Below are 12,827 nucleotides of genomic sequence, written 5' to 3' on the forward strand. Positions count from 1 at the left end.
GAAGATGAAGTTTCAAAAATGCAATATTCAAACTCTACAACTCTACCAGTAAAACACTTGACTTGGAGCAGAAATGTTGAAAATGCTATAAAATCAATCTGTTTCGGCAAAACACATACTAAAGTAAAAACTGTCTTCTCTCACTCAATCTCACCAAGCTGGGTGCTGTAAATTTGTAAAAAAAAATCCAAATTAAAAGGGAACTCATAAGCACAGAGTAATTCTACTGTTTCTTTTCCTTTCTGGTAATTCTCATTATGTTACCTATAAATAGCAAAGTGTTAAAGGAGTGGCTCTTGTGCCTGTATCTTTATGTACAATTTAACTGAAATGCATTGATACATTCTCTTTCTGTACTATGACAATAAAGTGAGAGAATTATTTTATAACTAGAATGCTGTTTTCAGACTGTTTTTGTCTTAAAACCTTTACTCAATGAAAATATTTTCTGAATAAAATTCAACAGTGGCTATTATTTATTTTGTTAAATTGAGAAATTATGAACAGTATAAAAAAAACTCATCTGCCTTTAAAATAATGCAGAAGCACAAGGGCCTCATTCTCACCCAGTTATTTCGGGCTTGCAAAATCTGGCGGAAAAAAATGGATCTGTCACATGAAAATTGGTTGCTCTAAGTGAACTGTGAGAAGTTTATTTTGTGTTCTTATTTTTTCCCATCTCTAAACTCTTCTGTGTGCTGGAACTTTATTTGGTAACAGAGATATTTTGACCTTTTGGTGGTTTTTTGTTTGTTTGGGGATTTATTTTTGTAAATTTTTTTGTTGTTGTTGTTGTTTCTTTCTGGTTTTGGTGGCTTTGTTTGGGTCCTTATGGACTTTTTCATTTGTACTTCAAGGAGGAGAGCCACAGGGCTTTCACACAGGTTCTTTGTATTTTTGTTTTTAGAAAAAACTGGCTGCTCTCCCATGAAAGTATGTCTCAGTACTGCTATCATCAAATAAAAATTTGATAATTTATAGAAATTGAAAGCATTAATAAGACAGAAGTTGGAATCTTGAAAGGTTACACAAGTGTAGGAATGGAAGAAGAAAGTTTACTGGATATCTTTCTGCCTTCATTCTTTTCCTCAACAGAGAGCCAATTTTTTTAGCAGGAATAAAATGGATTAAAAGGTGATAAATTCTCAATGAGAGGTGAGGATGCAAAAAAATGTGTGGCAAGAAAATAGAATTTTATTTATAATTTTTATGCCATTATTTTGTGATTAGTGTAGGTGGTTATAGCTGTTATTCTGATTATCAAATTATTCATCTACAAGTTCAAATAGAAAATAACACTACTTATCTACTGCTTACTATAGTTTTCTGTACACGACATTTCTCATAATATATATTACCTGGAGTTTTTTTAATTGATATTCACTGTGGCTGTAGTAATACCTTACTCTGTTAAATAAAAAGCAAGCTCAGACTCACAAAGGCAAATAAGAAGGCTCTTGATGATTGTAATTAAATAAGTTCATTTCTTCCAAGATTCAGTCAGGCTGTCTTGGCAGTCCAGCAATACCTGACTGCCACGTTCATTCACTGTAAAAAAAGCCTAATAATTTCTGTGAAGTAAAAGTAGCCACTTGCAGTAGGAAAAGTATTGCCTGACTATACCTTAAGGAAGGAACATCCAGCCCCACAATATTCAGAAGCAGATTAGCCCTCATAAAAGTCATTACCTTTATAAAAAACTTCTAAAAAATAAACAAACATACATATATAATGAAAATAAAATCTTCATATATCAATATAAAAAATCCTTTCCATGCCAATGGGATTTGCAAAACAGAATATTCAGCGAATCCATGATGGGGACCAAAATACATTTAGTCTATGACTTCAGAAAAACCAAAATAATTAATTCTTTTTTAAGTTATTATAAATTTTGAAGTAATATATGCAGAAAGTATTAAGTATTGCCATTATGAAGGCACAATTTCTCACAGTTGGATACTGTTGGGAGAACTCTCCTGTTGGAACATCCAGGAGCTACTCTGGCAGCCAAATCCTCACCATCTGAGATGGCACTCACAGTCAGTCCAGATTTCCTCAGCAGCTCGACACCAGGTGTCCCACAGCAGAGCCTCAGAAATCCAGATCCTTAAAATAATTTACTGTTGGTGCGAAAAAATCAATCAATAAATACATAAATAAGTGAATGAATGAAGAACAGCATGAGTTGGTGTCTCTGAGGAGGACCAAGAAGAAAGCAACCCTTTGGCTTTTATATCTTCAGAGTCTAAATGTGGGATAATCTAGAGCCATCAGCTCCTGCTGTGTGTCTCAGTGTCCCTCACCTGTCTGTACCACAAGTCCCTGTGTCCTTTGTTGCGCAAAGGGTCAGCAGCGATTCACAGCCCTCTTGGCCCAACCTGCAGCTCCACCTCAAGTGCAGGATGAGCTCCTCAACTCTGAATTCCTTCCTCAAACATATCCCCCAGTTCCCAAACCAGTAAGAATCCCTCTAAATAAAAGGCAAGCAAACATCTCCTTGCGCCTGCTCCTAGGAGGATCTGAGACCCTGAGGGTGCCAGGCTGTGCCTGACCCCCATTAATACCCCCAGCCCAGCCTGGCTGTCCTTGATCATGGCTGAGGGAATGGTTTGGTTAGGAAGGGAGGGCACTACATAAAACCAAGACATGAACCATGCTGAACAGGATTTGCCATTCTCTGTGCTGACAGTCAGCCATGGTCAGGACCACAGGCCACAAAACAATGTGGCTTAACCACATCCAGGCTGGAAGGAGGCCTGGCAGAGTGAAGATGGAAAATAAAAGGCAAGCAGGTGCCTGGAAGAGAACTAAATCAGAATACTTGGCAGGACCAGGCCCCAATATGCAAACATCTTGCTCCCATTCCCAGGAGGAACTGAGACCTTGGAGGTGCCTTGAGGGTGCCAGGCTGTGCTTGACCCCCATTAATACCCCCAGTCCAGCCTGGCACTCCTTGATCATGGCTGAGGGAATGGTTTGGTCAAGAAGGGAGGCCACTGCACCTCCCCATGGCCCTCCAGACCTCACCAGGCCAACCCCAGACAACATGTATCCTCTGAGGTGGTTCTGGAGAAGAGCCTGGTGTCAGAGCCCTTGCCACACAGGCCCAGAGATGAACAAAAACCCAGACATGAACCATACTGAACAAGATTTGCCATTCTCTGTGCTGACAATCAAGACATGGTCAAACAGAGGTCACAACACAATGTGGCTTAACCACATCCAGACTGAAAGGAGGCCTGGCAGAGTGAAGATGAAAAATAAAAGGCAAGCAGGTGCCTGGAAGAGAACTAAACAATCAGAATACTTGCCAGGACCTGGTCTCAACAAGCAAACACCTCCTTGCTCCCATTCCCAGGAGGATCTGAGACCTTGGATGTGCCTTGAGGGTGCCAGGCTGTGCTTGACCCCCATTAATATCCCCCTTCCAGCCTGGCACTCCTTGATCATGGCTGAGGGAATGGTTTGGTCAGGAAGGGAGGCCACTGCACTTCCCCATTGCCCTCCAGACCTCACCAGACCAACCCCAGACAAGATATACCCTTCTAAGGTGGTTCTGGAGGAGAGCCTGGTGTCAGAGCCCTTGCCACACAGGCCCAGAGCTGAACATAAATCAAGACATGAACCATGCTGAACAGGATTTGCCACTCTCTGTGCTGGCCGTCAGCCATGGTCAACCACAGGTCACAACACAATGTGGCTTGACCACGTTCAGGCTGCAAGGAGGCCTGGCAGAGTGAAGATGGATGCAATAGCAGTCAATAGCATTAAACACAGCACAGAGGGCTACCTGAAGAAGTATGGATGTAATTGACTGGCTTATCTAAGGACAGATGAAAGTAATTCAGCAAAACAACAAGTTTTGCCTCAGTATTATGCCCTAGGTTGCCAGCAGATGACAGCAGGTCCTGGTGGCTGCCTCAATAGCTTCTAATCATGAAATACAATAAGTGAAGTAGGGCAGCAGCAAGGAAAAAAAAAACCAACAACAAAAACCAAACCACTCAACACACTGAGGCACTTACCTTCCCGAGGAATGAATTGAGAATAAAGAACAGAAAGAGTTAGATTCCAGTTTTTATTTTCAGTCAAGTGCTTTTTTTGTTTACCTTGAATAAACCCTTTCTTGCTAGATTTGAGTGCTCAGGAGAGTGAAGTCAATCTTGGAAACTGAAGTCTTTTATGTACACACCCTGGGATAAAAAACTGCTGCTGGGTGCATGAACCAAAGCTGCACTGGCCCATTGAGAAGAAGATTGAGAATCTGAAATCAAAAGACTCTTTCATCATTCTCTATTTGCCCTCTATTACTTTTGCATGCTTTTTAGAACTTTAAAAAGATGAGAGTAAGTTTAGTATAATTTTTCCAGCATATGATTACTAGCATATCAGTTATTTTTACTTTTATTGCAATGTCTGTGCCAGCTTTGTTTTGGTGCTTATATACAGTGATAAATATTCTGTGCCATTACTGGGACACTCTAGAGTGGTGAGGCTCCCTGCCACATCTAATTCTGGGTGTGGACGGGTCCATATGAACTGGATAGAGTGTAATGATGACAGCAAAAATCACTTTAGCTATGACACGAACAAAATGCAAAATCAGTGTTGTATGTAATCTTTAGAGAATTGTTTCTGTTGTGGCGAAAGCATGATGGTATATAGTAAATTATATTGATTTGTGGTTCAAGACAGTTCAAACCTCTGTTTCTTTTGTGTAATACCTTTGAATTCTGCTACTTGAAGGGATTAAGCAGGAATTAGTTAAAATAATTTCAAACAACAAATCTTGGAGATATTCTGAATATAGTATGGTCTTTTTAGAAGACAGGCTTGCTACAACAGCCACATTTGCAAGCTGTGAGTAATGTTTACCATCAGTGTTTCAGAATGAGTGGTGATCTGTTTATCTAGGGGCAATTGATCAGCAGTTTGCAAAGCAAAAATGCCCTTCTCAAGTTACATATTTTTCTCCCTTTTCTCTCTAACCTATCCTATTTTTTTTTTTTTTTTTTGCTATGGTAATTCATTTCTACTCTAAAGGACCACAAAATACTGCTTTAGGTGAACAACTCAATTCACCTAGGCCCTGACTTAGAGCAGGCCATCCGTGACAACCCTAATAAATTGTGCATGAAATTGATTTAATCTATATTTGAGACATAATTTGTCCTGCAGAACGTTGTGTCTGCAGTTCACTCATGGTTTTATTTCATTTGCTGTTTTGTGGCTTGCATTGCTGTATATTTACGAAAATAATTTCTGTTTTCCTGTCAGAACAAAAAACCAAACCAAACCAAAATCCTGCACAATTTATTCTGAGATTGTTTTTCTGATCACTTTTACTGAGGGCAGCACAAATAGCTGAATTGAGAGGTCTTTTATAATTCTTTCCATATCAACCACTCTAGCACCTGAAGTATAGTTTTGCTTATAGTTTTGCTCCATCCACAGATCATATCCAGAAGGGCACTCAGTTAATCTCAAATGAAATTCACTATCGGCAACAAGAATTCCCCTATTAGCTGTGGTTGGTGGTAGTTCTGGATTTGTTTGCCACTGAATACTTGATATAGAACTAAAATAAAGCAAACAAACAAAACTAAACAAAAAACACCCCAAAAAAATCCAAACAACAAAAAAAAAAGAACCAACAAAACAACATGATACAGAAGAACACCTAAGGATTTTATACTCTGATGATCCTGAAATTTAAAATATTTAAAATGCAGAGACACACATATATATTATTTTTTTTCTGTAAGTAACTTTTGCTACCATGGAGAGAAGGGAATCTATATATTTGACTGAAGAAGCTGCAAACCAATACACAACAGAAATCAGAAAACAAATTAAATCAGAAGTTCTTTAAAACTCAAGATAAATGTTAAAAAATCCTTAATTTGACTTGACACCACACAGACAACATGCTAATAAAGAAAAAGTAACTTCAACCATAGGAAATGATGAATAAAATGGCAAAGCTTTTGCCACACAGGAAACCAGATTAGCTGGTAACAACTCCAGACCATTCTTTCAAGTACTTTTTTACTTAAGAGTACAATGAAATTTCAATGGGATCCATTTTCTTTTTGAAGCAAAATTCTTAAAACACTGACTCTGAGCCTTGTATAATATCAGCTTCCACACAACATATCTATTTAAAAACGTTCATGAGAGATCCTCTTCCAAGGCCTCACAGATCCTCACAGCTCTTATTTGCAGGCAGTTAAAGGACAAATCATATATTTAAGGAATATAGGAGACCTGACACAACTGCTAACCTGTCCATTGAGCATACCAAGGCATACAGATAGGTTAAACCAATTCCCAGCTCAGTTGCATTCTATAAACTTCAGTTATCATGGAAACATCAATAGATAAATAAAAGATTATCAGTTGGATGCTTTTGTAATCACAAGCCTTGCTCAAATCTGCTTGGAGATTTAGCCAAAGGAGATACATTAATGCAAAATATGTATTTCAAATTAAGACTCATACTGATTCCTAAACTTTTAAATTCAAGAAAGCCTTTTGCAAATGCACTATTTTATTCAGGATTATTTGCTTAAACAAATCTAATAACCTTCAGCATTTTCTCCCATTTGCTAAATGAAGCCATTATAATGTAAGAAAATATGAAGAGAGTGTAAGACTTTATTGCTACTGGTTTGGATTTCACCTTTTTTTCTTTAATGCCTTTTTAATTTGTGCACTAAGCACATGTATCTGCACACACATACATATATAAGTATACACATAAACATTAAAAATAAGAATTGAACCTCTGTGCTAACCAGTCAACCTTGTTTCCCCATGTTATTTGTTTCAGGTTCATGAGGTAGGATACAAATATGATGTATTCCAAGCTTTTTAATTTGGGTTTAAATAAAGACACCATCCTGACTCAGAAGTCCCATTTCAATTTGATATCATTTCAGTTGCAGGTCCCCAGTTATAGGTGTTTATTCTCTATATCCCACCAACAGGTATGCCCAGCCACTTCCAAGGAAGTTGGGCTTTGGAAAATCTTGTGTTTGCTCTGGAAGACAAATTTCATAATAATGAGCAGCAGCACCAAACATTGGTGTGTTACCAACATCTTTCCAGCCACCAAAGCAAAGTGCAGCACCATGAGTGCTGCTGTGGGGAAAATTAACTCCATCCCAGCCAAAACCAAGACTGAAATGTACTTTCCCCTCTGAAATATATGGTCGGGTTCAGTGCTTTCAATTTGAAGCAAAAAGCTTCACAAAGCTTTCATAAAGCTGCTGGCAGAGCTGAGCTGAAAATGGTGCTTACTTACTTGTGCTGGTACCTGTCTGCAGCTGAAACTTGGAACACAATAAATCCCTGAACCTTGCACAAGGAGGGAAAAAAAAAGGGGGGAAAAAAACGGGGGGAAAAATGGGGGTGGGGGAAAGGGGGGGAAAAAGGGGGGGGGAAGGGGGGAAAAGGGGGGGGAAAGGGGGGGGAAAAGGGGGGGGGAAGGGGGGAAAAAGGAAAGTGAGGAGATAAAGTGAGAGGCAGAGCAAGGGAGTTCTGAAGACACACATTAAATATTATCTGATATATATTTGCAAATGATTCTCATGAGTTCATCCATGTGGCAAATGCTGATGTGCTGCCTTTAAAGTTCCTCATGAATGCATTTTTTAATCTAAAGTAAAATCTCACACCAGCAAAGCTCTTATTTGGAGCATGAGAAAGTTTCTCTTTGTTCTAAAATAAAACTCTAAGCCTTCCGCAATAAACATTACCTCAAGAAATATTCATTTGTAAGAGATGGTTCAGGAGCTGCTACAGAGCTTTCTGGCTGATTCAAGGTTGTGACAGTGCTCAGATGTTGCAATGGTTCTGCATTGTATTCCAACAGCTGAACGTGTTACTAAACCTGCATGAAAGGCAGAGTTGTTATTCAAGCTGCAATATCATCTTCTTCTGCTGACATAAATAAATAAAATCTTACAGTGTATGTCTATTTTTTCCAGCCTTCCTTCAGACTACTTTTATTCCAAACACAATGAGGCAGACTTCAAGGAATGAAGGTGAGAGTGTTGCTGGAGGTCAGGAGAGGCACATGTACCTCTCAGACCCACCAGCATTACAGTGTGTGTCAGCACACACTCCTTTGGCTCCTTGTGTTTGATGCTCTTTTTTTGTTGTTAAAATATCTACCTTCTGGTAAGCTTACAATTCTGCAAGGGTGTTGTTTGCAGGGTTTTTTTATTTGAATTTTTTTCCTGTCTTGACATTTATTTTTCAGCCCTTTCAGGCCTCAGTATGTCGCCCTTTTCTTTTCCCCCTGAGTTACGATGCCTGCATCCTTTGAGAGAAGTAGGTTTTATTTTTTCTTCCATTCTTTTTATTTTAGTGTGAGTGCTTCTCACTTCCCACACACTTACAATTTTTATTGATTGTGCTCTTTTTGTTACCCACATTTCCACCATCCCAAAGCATTTTTTTCCCCTTACTACAACTCATCAGCAAAAACAAAACAAAACAGTAACTTTCAGACCAAATTAGTGAATACACCAAATAATACAGGTGAGAGAAACTTATGCTGCATTGCATCAGTTCCCTTGAAAACAGGAATTCATAAAAAAAGTTTAAGGGAAATTCTGGGTTAGGGAAAAGATTCAGGATAACAAAACATGGTCCTTGATAGTTTCCTTATCAGTAGCTATGACAGACGTATTTTAAAACATTTTTAAAGCCTGCTAAGTAATCAGGACTGAATTGTTTTGCAAGCTGGGATAATTCCACTTCTGGGAGTGCTGAAACAACCAATATTTATATCTTCCTCCTCCATAAAACAATCTGTTGCAGACTTTCCCCAGTTCATCAACATCTTCCTAGGAGGGTATCTCTAAAAAGACATATTGAAAGCTTTTCCCTGAATTTTCTGTTGAGCAGGTGGGCTGTGGGATGGTTTTTGTTTTGTAGATATACTTTGGATTGTTTGCAAAAGCTGTTTGTTACCATGCCATCTGATGGACAATTTCTCAATGTGCCATCATGACTACAGCATCTGCTCTCACCACAATGTTTCTTCTAATATGAATCGGCCTAGGAGAAATTCATCACTGCAATGTATTATTCATGTTGATAAAAAAGGGTTGCAAAGTATCTCAAAAGGTAAAATGGTGATATTGTCTGAAAAAAGACCCTTTTACATCTCAATGCCCACGTTTATCATTCTGTTTCCTGATATATCTTTTTCCCTAAAGAAATCAGCATGTGTCAGCCCTCCATACCTCAAGACTGAAGCAATGAATAGAAATTGTGTCTGCTCCCTGTTCTGACAAAGATTCTTCAGGACTTGTTCTCCTTCATTTGGTGTGGCAGCATAGCTTAAGTGTGATAAACTTACCTTTAAATGCGCACAAGTTTATGGCACACAGGTATTAGTGCATTACCAGTGATTGCCAAAAAATTGTACTGCAGGTGACCATCTGGGATAGTGGAGCCAGACAGCAGCAATGTGAAAGTTCAGCATTTCATTTCTTATTCCTAGTGATTTTTATTTTTCTTTCAGAGAGAGGTTACAGTGTTTCATCACCTAATATTTTAATATCTGACAGCCTTCTAACATTTTGCCTGGGGCAGAGAGGAATAATTTACAGAATCACTTAGGTTGGAAGGGACCTTGTGAAGTCATTAAGTACAAAAATCCTTTGCTCAAGCAGGGTCAGATAGAGCAGGGTGTCCAGGATAACATGCAGCTGAGTTCTGAATATCCTCAAGGGTGGACACTCCACCACCTCTCTAGGCAACGTCTGACCAACCTCCCATTTGTAGTTTTTCTGTGCTCAGATGGAATTTCATGTGTTTTAAATTGTGTCCATTACCTCCTGTTCTGTCACTGGGAGTCAGTGGGAAGACAATCTCTCCCTCATATCAGTTCACTCCTGTCAGATATTTACCCACATTGCTAAGCTCCCTCTGAGTACTCTCCAGACTAAAGAATCTCAGCTCTCTGTTTCTTCTTAGAATTCCAACAGATTATTGGCCTTTCTAAACCCATTATATCTGGAATTGTTAACAGCCCAAACAATTTTTTCCCCTACTAACAAAAACATCCTCAGCTATAGACAATGACCTTAAAGCATTCAAATCCAAACCTTATAGCTTCAAATATAACCTTAAAAAAGATACTCACAGTTAATAATATTTCTTTCTGTGTTACTAGATAAAGGGCAAAGTACTAAAAGAAGTCCATATCACTGCACACTGAACAACTGTGGCAGTTTTGACAGTGCTTTTACGATCAGTTTTGAATGAATTTTAGATCCTAAATTCTGTAAGCAACCCTGTGCTCAGATAGAGCTGATGCAGTCTTCTGAAGATGCTTTTCAAACCAGACCCACCATCCTTAATAGAATGACTGACACTTGTAAATGCCACCTGAGGCACATCTGGAGAGAGCTTTGCCGAGCACGAGGTGCCCTGTGCACCCAACAGGGCACCTAAATCCCCTTTCACAGGGAAACCACTCCTGGGGGTCTGCACAGGCACTGAGCAGCCAGAACCTCAACTCACAGCAAGATCATAAGAGCATAAATCACTATATTAGACAAGATTCATTAAGGATCTCCTCATATTCCACATGAGGGAAAAGAAACTCTGCGTTCTCACATGTAAAGAAACAAAACACAGTCTTGACAACTATCAAGATTTTATCATGAGTCTTAAGGTGATTTTCTTAAAAGCCACAAGTCTCTGAAACAGGTATTCTATGAATGCTTCCCTTTCTCTCTAAGTATGTATACATAGATCTATAAAAGTATAGAAATATATATGCACATAAATGCATATACATATATGCATACACATATGTGTATATATATATTTATGCAGTGTATATATATGTTTATATAGTGCATATAGTTATGTACAGTTTATATATATAAAATTATATATAATTTTATATAGAAAATTATAGATACAATTATATATATAAAATTTTATATATAATTATAGACAAAATTGTATCTATGAAGTGATATATAATTATATAAATAAAATTATATATAATTATATATCTTTTTATATATAATATATTTTAAAAGATATATATACACACATATATATACATATATACATACATACACATATATATATACACTCATATATATATATACACATATATATATTCATATTTTTCTAATCCTTCCTAGGTAAGGAAGCACATTTGGAAATTCATGACTCAAGGTCAGCCTCGCAGCCCAAAAACAGAGACAAATAAAAGGAAAAATATGTAGAGGTAATATTGTTATTGCTGTTTTTAACACTTCACCCTTTTTCTGTCAACACAGGATCCAATACTCTTTCCAGTTTGGAACTTGAACTCAGGAAAATTTTAATTAACAATGGTGCCCTCAGTTGTTAGCTCGCTCTCAGCACATTGTGACACGTTGCAGTTCACATGCCCTTGTTTAAGCTGATTTACAGACTGCATTATCTTGCTTAAACTAAACCAACCCTCACAAAATGGACACACTTCTAACAATGAAAATGATATTAAAGTGATGACAAGGAAATGGCAGAGGTGATATTTCTCCTACTCCTAGTAGCTGACAAGATTTTTCTCAGTCATTCTATAAGACAACAATGATGTAATCAACAAAGCCTGAAATTATGTGATTTTTAACTCTCTGCTTCCCTAAATTTAATAATAAACGTTCAGGGGCCTCTTCTTAAGAGCAAAAGGCAAAAGTCTTCCTTGGTGGAAATTGCTGAAATATGCAGAAAATAGTATGGCAACAATCTATGAAGCATTCCCTTTTTTTCAGAATATACTGGTGAAAATACTGCAAAATATTGCTGATTTTCATAAGTTTGCTATACAATTGGCTGAAAGTGCTCGTTTCTAACACATCTCAGTTTATGGTATTTACTAGATGCTGTTTCAGTATTGAAGTACATTAAGAGCCACTGCTTCATGAGGCACTGAAGAGAATAAAATATATTCTTAATGGTGACCTTCTTCAAAAAAATAATGTTCTATGAAAAAAACTTTGCAAATGAAACCACTGATGGAATGGCTGCTATTACTAAAAGAAAAATGTTCCCAGAGTAAGGTTACAAAAAGAGCACCTCCCATAGAATTCACTCACCACATAATTTATAGAGAAATTGCTGCAGCAAACAAATGGTAGCCAGAAGTGCACAAAATTCTACAGTATGTCACCAGTGTGGTGAATTTTAGAAAGATTTAAATATCACAATCTTTACAATACTTGTATTGAAGTGGGGAGTGACCATGAAAATCTTTTGTACCACACAATTGTTTCTTGGTCATCTCACATCAAAGTGCTTAAAAGAGTTGTCAAAATTAAAGATAAGTTATTCATTTTTTCTTCTAAAAAGGACAAGTGTTCTGCATTTGCTGAGCTTTTCTGTGATGACAAGTGGTTGTCAGCAGGTTGCTACATAGCAGATATTTTTTTAAAAAATAAACAGACTTAATGTATACCTTCAAAGTAAAGGTGATGCCTTAACAATGAGTGAAAAATTAACTGCTTTTCCAAAAAACTTCATGCTATGGAAAGAGCACTTTGACAAGTGAAGTTTGGAAATAACTCCATTGTTAAGGGATTTTATTGCTGAAAAGAATGTGTCATTTATGAAAATTCTTATATCTGTACAGATAAAAAGCTGAAAACAGAACTTTCTACAAGTTTAAAGTTTATCAAAGTGTCAATAGGTCTTGAAGCCATTTGTTAAAAATATGAAAATGCAGTACCTTTCAAATAAAATGCAAGAAAACTGAATTATATTGTGGTGGATAAATATTTACTAGATGAAATTTATAAAAAACT

General features: G+C 37.5%; 1 long non-coding RNA gene across 3 annotated transcripts in view; it reads right to left on the bottom strand.

Annotated features, from left to right (window-relative positions):
- Window positions 1-12,827, bottom strand: part of LOC135443231 (uncharacterized) — an 89,862-nt gene that overhangs the window by 21,197 nt on the left and 55,838 nt on the right. For all 3 annotated transcript variants that reach the window (XR_010438903.1, XR_010438901.1, XR_010438906.1), the window contains exon 2: window positions 7,764-7,897. This is a non-coding gene — a long non-coding RNA (uncharacterized LOC135443231). The remainder of the gene's footprint in view (window positions 1-7,763; window positions 7,898-12,827) is intronic.

The sequence above is a fragment of the Zonotrichia leucophrys genome, chromosome 1 (assembly GCF_028769735.1).
Source record: "Zonotrichia leucophrys gambelii isolate GWCS_2022_RI chromosome 1, RI_Zleu_2.0, whole genome shotgun sequence".
NCBI lineage: Eukaryota > Metazoa > Chordata > Aves > Passeriformes > Passerellidae > Zonotrichia > Zonotrichia leucophrys.